This window comes from Neomonachus schauinslandi, chromosome 1, assembly GCF_002201575.2.
Source record: "Neomonachus schauinslandi chromosome 1, ASM220157v2, whole genome shotgun sequence".
NCBI lineage: Eukaryota > Metazoa > Chordata > Mammalia > Carnivora > Phocidae > Neomonachus > Neomonachus schauinslandi.
The window spans coordinates 161,564,788-161,582,647 of NC_058403.1; positions in this window are offsets into that span (position 1 = coordinate 161,564,788).

Sequence of the window (17,860 nt, forward strand, 5' to 3'; positions counted from 1 at the left end):
CAGTAGGGCCCCTGGCCTCTGGGGCTGCCTTGGGGCGCACCCACTCGGCCCGGCCTCGCTTGTTCCTCCCAGCCACCGCTGGGAGGCGGCCCAGAAATGGTCCCATTTTACAGAGCCGGCACCCGGACGGAGCTCAGAAAGGTGCCCACGGTCACGTCTGGGAACAGTCCGCGGTGCGGGCTTCCGGAGCCCGCCTTCCGTCTCCACGCCAGTGTGTCTCACCCTTCGCCCTGCGAGATTTCCTTTTTTCAAGCTGTTATTTTTAATGACATTCTTTAAAAAGAAATTAAATCATATTTAGGATCACCTGGTTTTTACCCGAGGGCCCAATGGTGCTGCGCACTTTCAGCGCCCCCCCCTCCTTTTGCATTTGTACTTCACACCGGTGCTCATTAGTTCCTTAAGGTGATAGAGTTTTAGTTTTAATCATTAAAAGCATTTCTTAAACTCACTAACAGCATTTCTTGAATTCTTTAGCGGTGTTTCCTGCACTGAGGGATCAGGACTCATGGGGTGGGGGTGGGGTGGGACGCGGGGCGTGGGAATCCCAAGTTCTCACGTTGGAGAAGCAGTTTGGGGCATGCTGCCTGGTAAATGTATTGGGCAGTCTGCGGGCCGCTGCTTTTCCTGCCGCCCTCTCCGTGACGACTCGTCCAGAGGGGTTCACAGATGCCCAGTCAGAAAGCCTCTGGTCTTCTGGACTTGAGGCCGTACCTTTTTCCCTTCCTCCCATCGCATTTACTGAGCATCCCGCTCTCGGCCTGGTCCTCCTTGAGAAAGCAAAGACGAATAACGTTCCTGACTTCAAGAAAATTATCGATTGCTTGTCCAGAATGCTCTCTAGTCCTTTCACATCTTAACTAGTTGGGGACGCTTAGTTCTTTTCCCTTTAGAGCAAAAGGTTCTCATTTTTGAAGGACAATTTTGTTAGGATGAGTATCACTTCTGAAAAGGTTCAGAGCTAAAGTCAATAGATTCGTGTCCTTCTACTTGTCTCCTAGAACAAGAAGAGCTACAGCTCTGTAGGGACTCGAGAAAAGAACATTTGTTGACCATTGGAAACCACCCATTTCTTTGCCTGTCGTCTAGGTAAGTCGGGTTGTCAGGGCTCAACATTCTACACTCAGGCATAGAAGTGCTGCATGCATTCTTCTTGATCATTCCAGAGTTCCAAATGTATGATTCAATATTTGTCAGTTTATTGACAGAGTTGTACCACCATCGCCATTTCAAAAGAAACCTCCTACCCATTAGCAGTCATTCCCTGTAACCCTACCTAACCACTAATCCAGTTCTGTCTCCATAGATTAACCTATTTTGGATATATCATATAAATGAAATACAATAAAGTCTTCTGTGACATGCTTCTTTGAACTTAGCATAATGTTTTGAGGCTCATCCATGTGGTATCATATCGATATTTCTTTCTTTTTTATGGTCAAATAATATTCCATTGTATGGATATATCACATTTCATTTACTCATCCACTGTTGATGAATATTTGGGTTGTTTCTACTTTTTGACTATTAGGAATAATGCTGTTATGAAGATTCATATCAAGGTTTTGTGTAGACATGTTTTTCTTTCTCTTGGGTACATATCTAGGAGCAGAATTGCTTGATCAAATGGTGACTCTATGTTTAATTTTTTAAGGAACTGCCAGCCTGTTTTCCAAGGTGGCTGCACCATTCTACATTCATGTCAGCCATGTATGGAGGTTCCAATTTCTCCACATTCTTGTCAACACTTGTTATTGTCTTTTTTATTTTAGCTAACCTGATGTGTGTGAAGTGGTACCTCATTGTGGTTTTGATTTGTATTTCCCTAATGACTCATCATACAAGCATCTTTTCATGTGCTTATTGGCTATTTGTGTATCCTCCTTGAAGAAAAGTCTATTAAAATCCTTTGTTCATCTTTAAATTGGGTTATTTATATTTTTATTGTTAATTTATAAGATCTGTTTATATATTCTGTATACAAGTTCTATATCAGATATGTAATTAACAAATATTTCCTTCCATCCAGTAAGTTCTTTTTACTTTCTTCTTGGCATCATTTAAAGCAGAAGAATTTTTAATTTTAATGAAATCCAATTTACCTATTTTTCTTTTGGTGTCACATCAATTCCTAATCCAGAGCCATAAAAATTTACTCCTAAATTCTCTTCTAAGAGTTGATAGTTTTATCTCTTATGTTTAGGTCTCTGAGTTATTTTTAGTTAAATTTTGTGTATGGTGAGGTAGGGCAAACCTGCTTTTGGTTGGAGAAATTTGCATAATTAAGGACACTGACCAAAGAGAATCCCAACACAGTAAACTCAGAACTGGTGCAACATTTTAGAGTTGAATACTAGAATATGAATACTTTCTAAACATCCTTCTAAATAAAAAAAGAAATCTGTGATTTTTGAAAGTGATCTGTAGTTAGTGAAGCCTAAAAATGTAAGAAGTTAAGGAATGTAAATAGAAATAATATAAATCTGTTTTTTAAACTACTGGTCTTGATTCACTGGTGGATTATTAAATCAATTCAGTGGGCTATAACCAATATATTTTTTAAAGTCCAATAAAACAGAACAGAACAGAAACTATCAGAATGTACTTCCTAAATTTAAAAAAAATGTTACTTCATAACTTTTATGTTATGTATATGTGTGTTTGTGTGTACCAGGAATTGGTGTAAAATGTGTTTATTACTATTGGCCATATTTTCAAAAATTAGAAAAACACTGTGTAAGCTTACAGTTGCAGAATTCTTTCATTCCACAAATATTTATTGAGTGCTTATTTTGTGCCAGGCCCTCTGCTAAGTGCTGGGGATAAAATGATAAACAGCACATAGTCTCCGCCCTGCAATAGCATGCATACGCAGTCCTATCCATACTGTAGTTTCTAGAGATACAAGATTGTACCTTGGTTCAGTTTTTCCCAACCACAAGGACACCTTCCAACTCTTGATGTTTGGTCCTGTGGCACTTATTTTTTTTTGCAATTAGTGCTCAGCTGTTTACCTCATTCAAGATTTGCAAACATATTTGCTTTTCTTCCAACTAGGGGGACTTTGTTCCCAGGTTCATAATTGCATACTATGTTTATTATATTGGGAAGGAAGTACAAATCTAGTAGTGGGAGGGAACCATAACTTAATTGATTTGCATTTTCCTCCAGTTAAAACTAGCTTGAGTGAGAGAACCTCAGGTTGGTTGGTTGGTTTGTTTTTTTGAGAACTCAGGTATTTTTAAATACTGTTATATTACTTCTTTTTTTTTATTTTTCAAGGGTTTGGCAAAACAGAGTGTTGACATTAATAGTGATATTTAACTATTTTGGAGATTGGGTTTAGGAAAATTAATGTGCTCTGTTTCCAATCATCCAGCTGAGTCACTTATTCATGGCAGCTGTGTACCATCACAACTCTTTATCTGAGACACCAATTGTCCTATCTAAACGCCACACATTCCCAGGAGATTTAGAAGATCTTAATTTAAAATTTAAAAAATTATAACCAGTTCAACATGCCAGACAGATTACACACACACACATACACACACACTTCCACAAATACAGCCACTTTTTGAATGACTCTGTTATGTTCTCATACATGACTTTTAGATCTTCTTATAAAATTTTACCCACAACCTCCCAATTTTACTTTGACTTCGATTAAGGTCCTTTTCTCTTCCTCTCCCTATTCTGTCACCTGTTATCTTGCCCTTCACTAAATGACTTGCCCATTTGTTACAGGATCTTAAGTACCACAGCCAGGCTTGTATCCCATTTCTTCTGACCTCCAATTGATTGATCTTTTCATTATAACTCTCTACATAAGTCAGCTTTCTATTTCTGAGTGGTTGCTTATGAATAAAAAAAATTTCTGGAACATTTTAATACAAGTATTAATCTTGATTATAAACAAATAATTAGGTTACAATAAATGCAGCTGTGTGTTGATTCAAATTAAAAACCGTAAGAGAATATAGCCAAATTAGCATTTTTTTCAGTACCCTCACTTTGAGCTTTTTTAAAGATAATTTGGAATAATTGAAAGAAATTTTTTTTTTTTTGGTGACACTTTTAGAACTACCGTTTATTTCAATCCACAGTTCTGCTAGGCCCCAAGATGCCTCGTTGCCTTATGTCCTCCATGCTGGGCCCGAGGTCCGCAGCTGCAGCTTCCCTCAAACGGCCCCGCACACAGGCATCCACCACCGGCGTCACCCCCTCCGACAGCAAGACAGAGCTCATGTTTGCTAAGTTGCCTCTTCTCTGCTTCCAATTTATGGTTCCTGACGACATCGGCATCCTAAATGTTCCGACACCTTGTTTCCATGAGCTCTTCATGCCAGAGATCAAGGGTTTCTAATGGGCAATGAAACCAGCATTGTCCCTTCCCCAGCCTTGGCAGTTTAAAAGCTGGGCAGGTAGTCTGGAGGGTTCCAGAGACGTCGGTCCCGAAAGAAATAATTTTAAAGCCATTTCTTCAAGAGTACTGTTTTCTTTCCTATTGAATGAAATAACTCCCTATTTTTCTTTTTTATAATTTGTAAACATCTTATGAACTTAATGATGATATTTAATTCCAAGGAAATTCCATTTGGTAATTTCAATAGTTTTGAATTAGACTACTCAAATTTTAAAGTTTTAATGGTTTGAAAACATCTCTTAGAGGTTCAGAAATACTTCCATTTTTGGGGAATAAAAAAAGAGCATTTTGTCCTGCTTTGCCAAATTTTCTCTACTTTTTTTCCTAAAAATTGACCTACTTTGCATATCAGATTGGCTTCTAAGTATCAAGAGTTAGGAAGTAGAGTGAGTAGATGTGAGGAAGAAGAGAACTCCTGGTCACCCTGGAATGGCAGAGTTTTCAGAATGGGAACGTTGTCCTATTTTCCATTATCTTTTCCTTTTAAGAGCATGAAGTAAGTAGTAGTAGAATGGAAAGAGCCCTGACCTTTATCTCTGCTCATTGTGACCTTGGGCAGGAGACTTGCTCTCTCTGAAGCTGTTTCCTCGTCTATAAAATGGAAATATAATATATTCCCACAATCTCACCAATGAGATGACTTGAGAAAAATGCCAAGTCAGGCTCCTTGTAGGAACTTGGTAAGTGTTGTTTATCAACTGGGTGAAAGCACTGAGAATGTTCTGATAGTCACTGATTAATATAGTAAAGCACAGTTTGGATGCTAAATTGTATTTTCTTTTTTTTTAAAAGATTTTATTTATTTAGGGGCACCTGGGTGGCTCAGTGGGTTAAGCGTCTGCCTTCAGCTCAGGTCATGATCCCAGGGTCCTGGGATTGAGCCCTGCGTGAGGTTCCCTGCTTTCAGGGAACCTGCTTCTCCCCCTTGTCTCAGCTCGTGCTCTCTCCCGCTCTCTCGCTCTCTCTATTTATGTGAGAGGGAGAGAGAGTGAGAAAGAGCACAAGCGGGGGGAGGGGCAGAGAGAGAGGGAGAAGCACACTCCCCGTTGAGCAGGGAGCCCGATGTAGGGCTCCATCCCAGGACTGGGGAATCATGACCTGAGCTGAAGGCAGCTGCTTAACCGACTGAGACACCCAGGTGCCCCTAAATTGTATTTTCAAAACATTTTTTGGGAAATACTTTTTGAAGTATTTTTTCCTATATATATCTTATTTAGTCATCAGTCTACATGGACGCTCTGCTCTCTTTCTTTCTTGCATGTAAAGAATCACTAGTATTAGGAATAGATTTAAAAATAACTATGAACTCCAGATTTCTGTATGAGAATAGTTTTCTCAGGACACCTGTGTGATTTTATAGGTCCCAGGCTTTGTCATATAAAACTAAAAAGCAAACGCTTGTTATGATGGAAAAGATTAGACATAATACAGAAGTGGACAGAATAGGAAATGAACCTCCTTGTACTCATAATCTGGTGTCAGTTTACGGCCAATCTTGTTTCTTCTGTGCCCTCACTCATCTTCCTCTCTTCTAATATAATTCTGAAGCAAATCCCCCAAACACGTTTTCATCATGAAACTTTCAAACTGTTTTAAAATGTTGTTTTTGAGCCTTCTACATAAAAGTTGGTTCAAATGATTTACTCTGGGAGCTTTTTGGTTATCAGAAAATTTCTCTACTGAAATACCAGAAAATTGTAAAATGTGTTTATTGCTGAGAGAACCATTGTCTGCCTGCTACAGAGTTCCTTCCAGAGGACCCAAGGACATAAATATGTTCAGGCTGAGAAATGGGCAAATAACTGGGGAAAGACAGTTATGGTAGTTTCAGTTGCTAACAACAACAACAACAACAACACAAAATCAAAAACAAAAGCAAAACAACCCTTGTGTACCTGTGCCAAGAACAGATTTCAGCAGATATTGGTTCCCTAAGCTTTGGGGTAGCTGGGTGGGGCCTGGGTGGTTGATAGAGTTCCAGGGGCGGGGAGGGGGGTCACTTTCAGCCACTGACAGCCCACTTCTTCTACATTCTTCTTCCCCTTATGTAAACTGTACAAATGAGTATTGTGTGCTAAAGGTTAGGAAGGAGAGCAAGACCCTAATCTGCCCTTCTGGAAGACCCCCCTGGGAATAATTGTGTTCCTTCAAGTTTCTGCTTATTCCTCTGCATATACCTAGATCAGTCTAATACCTGTTGTATTTTTTTTAAGATTTATTTATTTATTTATTTGAGAGAGCGAGAATGAGAGAGAGTACATGAGAGGGGGTAGGGTCAGAGGGAGAAGCAGGCTCCTCGCTGAGCAGGGAGCCCGATGCGGGACTCGATCCCGGGACTCCAGGATCGTGACCTGAGCCGAAGGCAGCTGCTTAACCAACTGAGCCACCCAGGCGCCCCGAATACCTGTTGTATTTTGGTATAGGTTGTTGGTGAAGTGTCTGTCTTCTCCTACTAGGGTTGCAAGTGCCTTGACACGGAAACCATGGTTTATTGATTTTTTTTTTTTTTTAATGCCAAGGACCTCCTGCACTAAATGCCTGAAATCAAGTAAGTGGGCTATTGATGTCTGTTGAATGATTGATTGCTGGCTGTTTAACTTGCAAACCCATGCCTACAATTAAGTAAATAATGCAAATGTCACCTCATCAAGAGGTCTTCCATCACTGTTATTCTTTATTCTCTTAACAGTTTTCTTTTTCTTTGTCCCACCTGAAATTGTTTTTAAACTTTTGGTTATTGTTTGTCTCCCCACACTAGAATGTAAACTCCATGAAGGCAGGGATTTTTGTAAGACTTTATTATTTTAGAGATTCACAGCAAAATTAAGAGTAAGATACAGAGATTCCCCATTTACCCCTTAAGGAGGGGGTTTTTTATTCACTGTTGTAGTCCCAGCTCATAGTATGCCTAACATGACAAGTGGTAGGGGCTCAAAAAGTTTTTATTATTGTAACAGTAATGATGTGATAGACTCAATTACCTTTAGAAGTTGTATTTTCATCATTAGGTCCTACAAAATTGATTAGTATGTAAATCCCCAGGCTCTGCTACTCATTTTAGCCTTACTTAGGTAGCCACTGGCTTTTCTGTTTTTGTGAACATAATTTTGTTTTGAACTTTTGAACCCTTGTGGCAATTTTGCTTTTGACACTGCGAACAGCTACTATTGATACACAGTTTCTGTTTTGAGCAGAATCTGAGGACTGATGGGGAAGTCTGACCCTGGAGCTCCAGAGGTACACTTCCTATTAGAGTTATTTTAGATATTCTCTTTCCACTGTGATCTTTCAGTAATATAATTTCCCTTTTCCCCTTGTACAGAAGAGGTTTTCCAGCACCTACATTGCCTATCTCTCAAGCACCTGACTCCTAAAGGAACATTTTTCATACATCTAGGACATGACATTTGGGAGTGACACCTGTCTGGGGGTGACGGTCTGGCTCAGGATAGCCTTTCCTTCTGCTTTGCATTTCTACTGCAATTTAAATGTTTGAGTATCTGGTCGGTTGGTCATGAATTACATGTACAGTTGACCTTTTAACAATGTGGGGGCTGGGGTCTCCCATGCAGTTGAAAATCTGCTTATAGCAGTGACTCCCCCAAGCCTTACTAATCACATCAATAGCCAATGAACACATATTTTGTATGGCATATGTATTATGTAGTGTATTCTTACAATAAAATAAGCTAGAGAAAGAAAATGTTACTAAGAAAATCATAAGAGAAAATGTATTTGCAGTTACTGTACTATATTTAAAAAAACTGTACAGTTCAAGGTTCAACTGTATATGTTTAGAAACTTTGTGCACTCTTGGGAGGAGGTGGGGGCGGGAGTTAAGGGGACCAGTGTGCTTTACTGAACAGTGATACTTTGTTGCCATTAATGTCTTTGCAGCCTCTCTTCCTACCACCATAACATGGATACATGGATATTTTTTCCTTCCCAAAGTATTTTTCTGTTTTAAATGTCCTGTAACTATCCATTGATTCTTTCAGTAGAACTTCGGTAATTCAGTATAATCCTGTAGTATTTCCAGGCATTCAAAAACATATTTTTAATATATCATATTACATGCTTAAGGCATGCAATGTCATATGAAACAAATAAAACAAATATTTACAAACCATAAGATCAATAACAATCATAATATAAGGACAAAGTCAACCCGACCACACAATGAAAAGATATTTACATCCTAGTTGAAAGTCAAAAACAAAATCGAAAAGAAAAATAAATCACAGCTTTGAACTTTTATGTAAATGATTTTTTTCCTTTTCTTTCTAATTACTTTTTTTTTTTTAAAGATTTTATTTATTTATTTGAGAGAGAGAGAATGAGAGACAGAGAGCATGAGAGGGAGGAGGGTCAGAGGGAGAAGCAGACTCCCCGCCGAGCAGGGAGCCCGATGCGGGACTCGATCCCGGGACTCCAGGATCATGACCCGAGCCGAAGGCAGTCGCTTAACCGACTGAGCCACCCAGGTGCCCCTCTTTCTAATTACTTTAAAAATTACAGAAGTCATATAAGCTTTTTGTAAAAAGTCAAGCCACTTGAATGCTCATTAACAGTGCTCATAATAGTGTTACTCATAGGAAACCAAAAAAGTGGAAACCATCCAAATGTCCAGCAACTGATGAATGGGTAAACAGAAGGTGATGTATATATACAGTGGAATATTATTCAGCAGTACAAATGAATGAGGTGCTGATGCATGTTATGAAATATATGAGCCTCAAAAATATGCTGAGTGAAAGAAGTCAGTCATAAAAGACCTTATATTGTATAATTCCATTTATATGGAATGTTCAGAATAGGCAAATCCGTAGGGACACAAAATAGATTAGATGGGAGAGGAGAAAATAAAGCACTGGGTGTTATACACAACTAATGAATCGTTGGACACTACATCAAAAATGAATGATGTACTATATGTTGGCTAACTGAACATAAAAAAAAGAATAATTGTTAATGGGTATAGTTGTTTTTGGGGTGATGAAATGTTCTGGAATTAGACAATGGTGATGGTTGCATGACTTTATTAAATATACTAAAATCCACTGAATTGTTCATTTAAAAGGCTGAATTCTATGATATGTGAATCATATCTCCATTTTAAACATGTTGAGAAAAAAAAATTTATATCCTCCTTTACTGAATAAGAACTAGTGTGTTTTTACTTTTCCCTTCTTCACACACCTGCCTTATAATGTCATTCTGTTACTTCTGGGCCGCAGCAGATTGTTGTAACTGCCCAGAGAGCCCAGCCTAGGGGACAAAAAGGGTCTAAAATCCTAGCTGTGCACTCATTCTACCTGAAAGAAGGGGTGACTTTTTCAGGGGGGAAGGGGCAATGGGAGAGGGGGAGAGAGAATCTTAAGCAGGCCCCATGCCCAGCATGGAGCCTGATGCCAGGCTCAATCTCATGACCCTGAGATCATGACCTGAGCCAAAATCAGGAGTCAGATGCTTAACCAACCGAGCCACCCACAAGCCCCAAGGCGAGTGACTTTTTCTAATCCACACAGAAGTGCTTTGGGAAATAGCAGTGGCCTTAATCATTTTAATGGGCTTTTAGGGTGGTGAAGGTTGGTAAATAGATGTACTTGGTCTACTATCTTGGATTAAAAGTCAAACACTTCATTTCACTATAATACTATAATGGATTTACTATAATGGATTATTTTCAGGAATGGAACACCCTTTGGCCCTCTCTTCACAAGTTAGGTTGAAAATTATCTGATTAATCTCAAAAAGCACATTTCTAGTTTGCATGGGTGTAATACAGTTCCTTTAGATTGGCTTATTTTTTGTTTAAAAAAGATTCAGTGTATTGTTCAATTTTACATTATGATCCTTCAATAGTTTTTATATTTTATATCACTAAAGTACCACCACTACCAAGGGGATTTCCTGATACTTGTTTTAACAATACAACTTTTCTGACAGCATTCTTGTAGATTTCAAAAGAACTCAAATAATAATATTTTTGACACTAAATTTAATCAGTGAGTCAATGCACATTTATTGAATTACTATTGAAAATAATACTCTATTCCAAACAGGAAGAGCCCCCAAACCATGGTACCTTACATACAAAGTGCTTATGTGCCTGGTGCGTAGTAGGTACTCAACAAATATTTGGAAATGAATCAATGGATCAAGTGCAATTTTGTTTATTTATGATACCTAAAAATTAGGTACTGGCTAATAGCCATAGATTTGGTAGGTCCTTATTTCCATCTTCAGAGAAAAAAGGGAAATTATCTGATGTAAAAAATGTGATATAGATCTCACTGATATGAGGAATTTGAGAAACAAGACAGAGGATCATAGGGAAAGGGAGGGAAAAATGAAACAAGACGAAACCAGAGAGGGAGACATATAACCATAAGAGACTCTTAATCTCAGGAAACAAACTGAGGATCGCTGGAGGGGAGGGGGTGGGAGGGGACGGGGTGGCTGGGTGATGGACATTGGGGAGGGTATGTGTTGTGGTGAGCGCTGTGAATTGTGTAGGACTGTTGAATCACAGACCTGTACCCCTGAAACAAATAATACATTATATGTTAAAAAAAAAAAGTTTTTTAAATGTGATATAATTAGTGACTACTTCTAAGAGAAGTCCCAGAATTCTGGCAAGTTAACAATCGTTTTAGTGCTAAGTATTTATAGTATTTTAAGTTGCAAATTTTCATCAGTGATTTTTTTTTTTTGGCCACTTTTTCTGTTTGTTTATTTGTTTATAAAAGAAGCATTTACTGTTAAGTTTCAGGATTACTCAAAGGAGTTTCCATATGTAAATCAATAATCAGTGGTTCTCAAACCTGGCTGCATATCAAACATTTAGTGTTTTGTTTTTGGTTTTGTTTATATGTTTGTTTCTAATCTTAGAAAGGTGGAATCCAGGATTCCTAGACTAATTAGAGCCACATGGTTGAACGCATGAATCTTTGATTTAAGAAGAATCCTAGGTGACATTTTGGGGCACCTGGGTGGCTCAGTCAAGCATCTGACTCTTGATTTTGGCTCAGGTCAAGATCTCAGCGTCCATGAGATTGAACCCGGCATCAGGCTCTGTGCTAGGTGTGGAGCCTACTTGAGATTCTCTCTCTCCCTCTGCCCCTCCCCACACTTTCTTTCTCTCTCTCCAAAAAAAAAGCAACCTAGGTGATATTTTAAGTTTTATTCTTAACCACTCAAATTCTTCATGAACGTTTTTTTTCTTACAAAAAATGGAAGATTTCAAATAATGCCAAATTCGCATCCTGGTTCCCAATCTTGGTTCCTTCTCTCCTTCCCTGACTGTGCACAACTAAAAAATTTTGTTAGAACTCAAAATATTAAGCCAGATTCTTAATGTTGTTCTTTATCATGTGAATTAGAGAGTACAAGTCCCAATAGAGGGAAGAATTGCCTTTTCAAGTATTTAAGGGCCATCATTTAAGATGATATCTTACCAAAAGAATCTCTTCCTTCTCACGGAAAAATAAAAGTTTAATTCCATTACTCTTAGTAAGAAATGTGAGCCATGGAAATAGTAAACATATTCAGTATGTGGGGAAAACAGTTGGTATTCAGTAAACACCAAGTAATTTATTGGCTTGGCAAGGCTCCCTTGAACTCTAGTGTATAGTTAACTCTTACTTATCTAGGACCAGATTTACTATTTTGTAGATTGTAACGTCACTGAGCTTCTCCCTATCACGTTGCTGAATTCCAGGATCAGTACTGCTCGTGCAAAAGCAAAGGGATCAAGCTCAACAGTGGGCTAATAGAGTTGACTTTCCAATCCTTATTAAGCACATCCTTTTCGTCACACATTGTGTTAGGCTGAAGGGCAAAAACCCTGCTTTTAAGAAGTTCACAGTCCTATAGAAGAGACAGAGGCAGACAAGTTAAAAACAAAACAAAACAAAACAAAACAAAACAAAAAACAAAGCTAGAATACCAATGTGATTAAGTGCTATGAAATGGTTGTTCCATGGTGCCATGGGGTACTGGAAAGGGAGAGAAATCTAACTCAGGTTGGAGGGGCAGGTGGTTAATGGGAAGGGAGGGTGGTTAATGGGAAGGCTTCCCAAAGATGTAATACCTGAGCTTAATCTTGAAGGATGAATACAACCTAGCCAGACAAAAATACTTAGGAGGATCCAAGGCTTTAAAAAAACACAAAAACAAAAACAAAAACAAACAAAACCATTTGCACTAGAGAACCTAAATCGAAGCTAATGCTCAGGTTTCTAGTATATGTGCTGCCGAAGCGAGCACATATGCTCAGGTTTCTGACTTGAGCAATTGATGAGACATGTTGAGTTTTAGGTGTTTGTGAGGGATGTCCAAATGAAGGTGTGCAGAGATGATTGGCGATCTCCTGTAACTTTGGAAAGGGGTCTGGGATGGAAATATAATGTGGAGTTGTCATTTTTCGCTTAGCAACCGAAGCCACTGATGTGAATGAGATTGCCAGGGAGAACAAGAAGGTGAGGAGGCTGAGGAGAAATCTCTGGGGAAGATGAGGTTTTAAGGGATAGGTGGAATCTGAGAAGGAACAGCCCAAGAAATAGAAAAAAGGAAAATGAGAACAGCTTGATATAATGAAGTTCAACAGAAGAAGAACACAATACTCTCAGATGGCACAGAGAGGTCAGTTAAAGCAGGCCTGGTAACTGGTGAGATCAAGGCAGAAGCCGTGTCAGCCAGGAACATTTACTGAGCACCTACTATGTACCAAACATTGTAAATGTCATGTTCTTTATTCTTCAACACAGCCTTCTGAGGGAAGGCAGGATTATTATTATTATTATTATTATCCTCATATTATAGATGAATAAATTGAGACAGACAGAGGCCCTGACCAGAGTCATACAACCAGCACATGGCAGATCAAAGGTAACTCAGCTCTTATCTACTTCTGAGTCCAGTCTCTTAGCCATTTCTGGTTACCATTTGTGGCAAGAAAGTAGAGATGATGTATGTATATGCCTCTTTAGAGACATTTATCAGTGAAATAAGGAGGGTAGATTTTTACAAAGGGGACATTACGTCTAAACAAGGTGGGTTGTAGGGTTTTATTTTTGTTTTTAAGAAGAGAGAGGTTTGCTCAACATCACTCAGCATCAGGGAAATCCAAATCAAAACCACAATAAGATACCACCTCACACCAGTCAGAATGGCTAAAATTAACAAGTCAGGAAACAATAAAGTTGGCAAGGATGCAAAGAAAGGGGAAGCCTCTTACACTGTTGGTGGGAATGCAAGCTGGTGCAGCCACTCTGGAAAACAGTATGGAGGTTCCTCAAAAAGTTAAAAATAGAGCTACCCTACAACCCAGAAATTGCGCTACTAGGTATTTACCCAAAGGATACAAACATAGTGATCTAAAGGGGCATATGCATCCCAATGTTTATAGCAGCAACATCCACAATAGCCAAACCATGGAAAGAGCACACATGTCCATCAACAGATGAATGGATAAAGAAGATGGTGTATACACACACACACACACACACACACACACACACACACACAATGGAATATTACTCGGCCATCAAAAAAATGAAGTCTTACCATTGCAATGACATGGATGGAACTAGAGGGTATTATGCTAAGCCAAATAAGTTAATCAGAGAAAGAAAAATACCATATGATTTCACTCGTATGTAGAATTTAAAAAACAAAACAGAGGATCATAGGGGAAGGGAGGGAGAAATAAAATAAGACAAATTGAGAGGGAGACAAACCATAAGAGATGCTTAATTCTAGGAAACAAACTGAGGGTTGCTGGAGGGAGGTGAGTGGGGGAATGGGGTATTGGGTGATGAGCATTAAAGAGCGCACGTGATGTAATGAGCACTGCGTGTTATAGGCAACTGATGAATCAATGAACTCTACCTCTGAAACTAATAATATACTATATGTTAATTAATTGAATTAAGATTTTTAAAAAAAGCAGAGAGAGGTTTGCATATAATTTTAAGCTAAGGAGAAAGAGCCAGTGAAAAGAAAGAGAAGTGTTAAGAATGGGGGTGCCTGGGTAGCTCAGTCATTGAGTGTCTGCCTTCGGCTCAGGTCATGATCTCAGTGTCCTGGGATCGAGCCCCGCATCAGGCTCCTTGCTCAGCGGGGAGCCTGCTTCTCCCTCTCCCACTCCCCCGCTTGTGTTCCCTCTCCTGCTGTGTCTCTCTCTGTCAAATAAATAAAATCTTAAAAAAAAAAAAAGAAATGTTAAGAACGTAGAGGTTGATGCATTTCTAGCCATACCTCTATTTTCTGTGGCTGGATCCAAATATATCTGGAAAGAAGCTGTCTGTTTGAATAACTGAAGCTATTTGGTACTAAGTACGTTTTGTGAAAGAAAATGCCTGTAAGAGATGTCCATCCAGTCTTTTCTCATTTTGGAATCCATTAATATGGATTAATTCATGATTAAGTAGACTGAATTTCTCATTTAACTACCACTCATAACTGTACTTGCCATATCAAACGAGGCCATATCTATGTAGGTTCAAGGCGAATATTAACAGTCAGGGATAGGCTCCATTGTTACATTTCCTTCCCACGTTCACATTATAAAATGGAATGCCTTCTTTCCTTCCATCAGTTACTGTGCCCTGGTGGAATGCCCAGAGTTCTTTCATGGCACAAAAAATGGTGCCCATTGATGAGCTCTTAGCTGATCCTGCTGAAGTACTAGAAATTATTACTTTCAGTTCTCCCTGGTCTTGTTTTTTAAAAATATATGCAAATGCGGTTAAACTTGACTTCAACTGAGCTTCTAGTAATTATACTAGAAAGGGCAATACAGTTCAATGTTTCTTGTTTATAAAAGACTTATAATGAAATCCATAACCAGAACTCTTTGTCATTCCTCTCCAAAAGATAATAGTTTTGCAGCCCTGGTGGAGTGACATCTAACTCATACCCTAGTTCATAATTTTATACATGGAAGACAGACATACCAGGACCTATGTGCCAAGGCACTAATGCGAAGGCTGTGGGGGAAAATGCAAAGTAACATGCATACAGCTTCTTTAGGAGCTTTCAACTTTCTTAGAAGAGATGACATAAATGACTAGAATTCAGAGAAGTGACGGGCCAATATAAAGGGTAATATGGTGTTGGATCACCTTATTTTCTTCCATTAAAAATGATTATATCAGTAAGAATTTATTTTTGTTGCAAGAGTTGGTTTTTTTTTTAAAGGAATACAGAAAAATCTAGAATACGTTCTAAGAGTTCCCCCTTACTACCTCCTCACTTCCACTTCCCTTCCCGGATTGAGGCGTTTCTCACTAATTTCTTCTCTATGCATTTTCATATGTTTGGAAGGACTTATGTAGTTTAGCACAGGCTCTTTTACAGCTGTTTGGCAGAAATTATTTAAAATACATTTTTTCCATGAATTTTTCACTTATTAAGGTCTTTTCATGTTAGAACACACAGATCTATTCTTTTGATAGTGTTGTATTACTACCAAATACATTTTTAAATGTATCCTACAAAAGAGAGTGAAACAAAACAATTAATTTCTAAAACTTTTGATTGGCAAACACTAGTGATTGTATTAAATCACTTCCATGTTTAATTTCTTGTTCGACACTAAGCCTCATAGAAATTTTCTCTTTTTAATCTTTTAAAAATGTAGATTTAATGCATTATTTTGACATGAATGCCTTACATAAATATTTTGCTAAAAACCAAGTGTTCTTAAAAGGAAGACTTAAGTAGAAAATACTGGAATACTACCTCACAAGAATATATAATTGAATGCTGTGGACCCCACAGGCAGAAACAAAATGAAATAAAATAAAATAAAATAAAATAAAAATCTTAAATATCTAAGGATAATGGGGATGCTAAGGACAATGGGAGGTTGTTGTTTTTTTAAATTTCATAAACTGATAACTAAAATCTTTTTAAAAAACAAGATGTGGGGCGCCTGGGTGGCTCAGTGGGTTAAGCGTCTGACTCTTGGTTTTGGCTCAGGTCATGATCTCAAGGTCGTGAGATGGAACCCCATGTCAGGCTCCAAGCTGGGCTGGATGTGGAGCCTGCTTAAGACTCTCTCTCTCTCCCTCTTCCTCTGCCCCTCCCCGCCAAATCAAACCAAACCAACCAAACAAAAAAAAAACCCAAGAAGGTCTCTATATCTTGTTTAAAAATATATCTGTATGTACACACGCATAGAAAAATGCGGAGGAAAAATAAGTTTATTTTTTAACAGTGGTTATCTCTGGGTGGCAAGATGTATTCAAGGTGGTTTTTTTTTAAGCATTTTTTTTTAAAGATTTTATTTATTTATTTGACAGAGAGAGAGAGACAGCGAGAGAGGGAACATGAGCAGGGGGAGTGGGAGAGGGAGAAGCAGGCTCCCCGGTGAGCAGGGAGCCCGATGCGGGGCTCGATCCCAGGACACTGAGATCATGACCTGAGCCAAAGGCAGACGCTTAACAACTGAGCCACCCAGGAGCCCCATTCAAGGTGATTTGTATTCTTTATCTTTTTCTGAACTTTTCAATTTTAAAAATAATGAATACCTATTATTTTTCTTAATTAGAAAAGTTGGAGCAATATAATGAATTAGTAGTAAATGAGCTAAATGACCATGTTTCTGGATTCAAGAAAAAGAACTGTTCCCTCTTTATCTTTGTATTTCCCCACATTACTTTTTCTCAAGTAGTTGTCAGATTTTAAAAATTTACAAGGCCAAGAAATAACATTGGACCATTAGGCGTAATGTATAAAATTATAATCTTGGGGGTCAAAATAAAGTTAAAAATAGACTGTTAATGTATAAATAAACACAATATCTAAAGTAGTTTATCCCAGTGCTATTAGGCCAACACACAAAACACATTTTTATTTGCCAATAAGTGTGTCTCTTTTGTTAAATAACTAAGATTTTTTACTTTTAATTTAGCAAAATTTAGGTTTAAAAAAAGCTTATTCTTGTCATTTCCAAAAAAAGAGGGGAAAGGAGAGAGGAAGCTGTGCTTACTGGGAAAGTTGCAACATTCAGTTCGTAAGGACTTTTTGCTTGAGATATTTTTTTCAACTACTTCTCTTACATAAGAGCCCTGTAATATCTCCATAGGGAGAAATAACACTGGGCTACATTATGTCTTTTTAATTTTTCCTCCAGATAGTGTTTACAAATCAACATGTAGGAATGACTCCATACTCAGAGTTATTAGCCAACATTGGTGTCTATTTGCCATTAAGGACAATTGGTAATTTTAACAATCAATGAGAGTTTATTTTAGGAGAAAACTTACTGAAATTTGCAGGAAATAACCTTTTTGTTCCAAAACAGCTGTCATTGAGCACCATTATACCTACAACAATTAAAATTATCTTTGGTGACTTTTAGCATTTGGCATTGCTCCATTATTGTTCAGTTAAATATTTTTCAAGTTTGCTAGGACTTTTGCC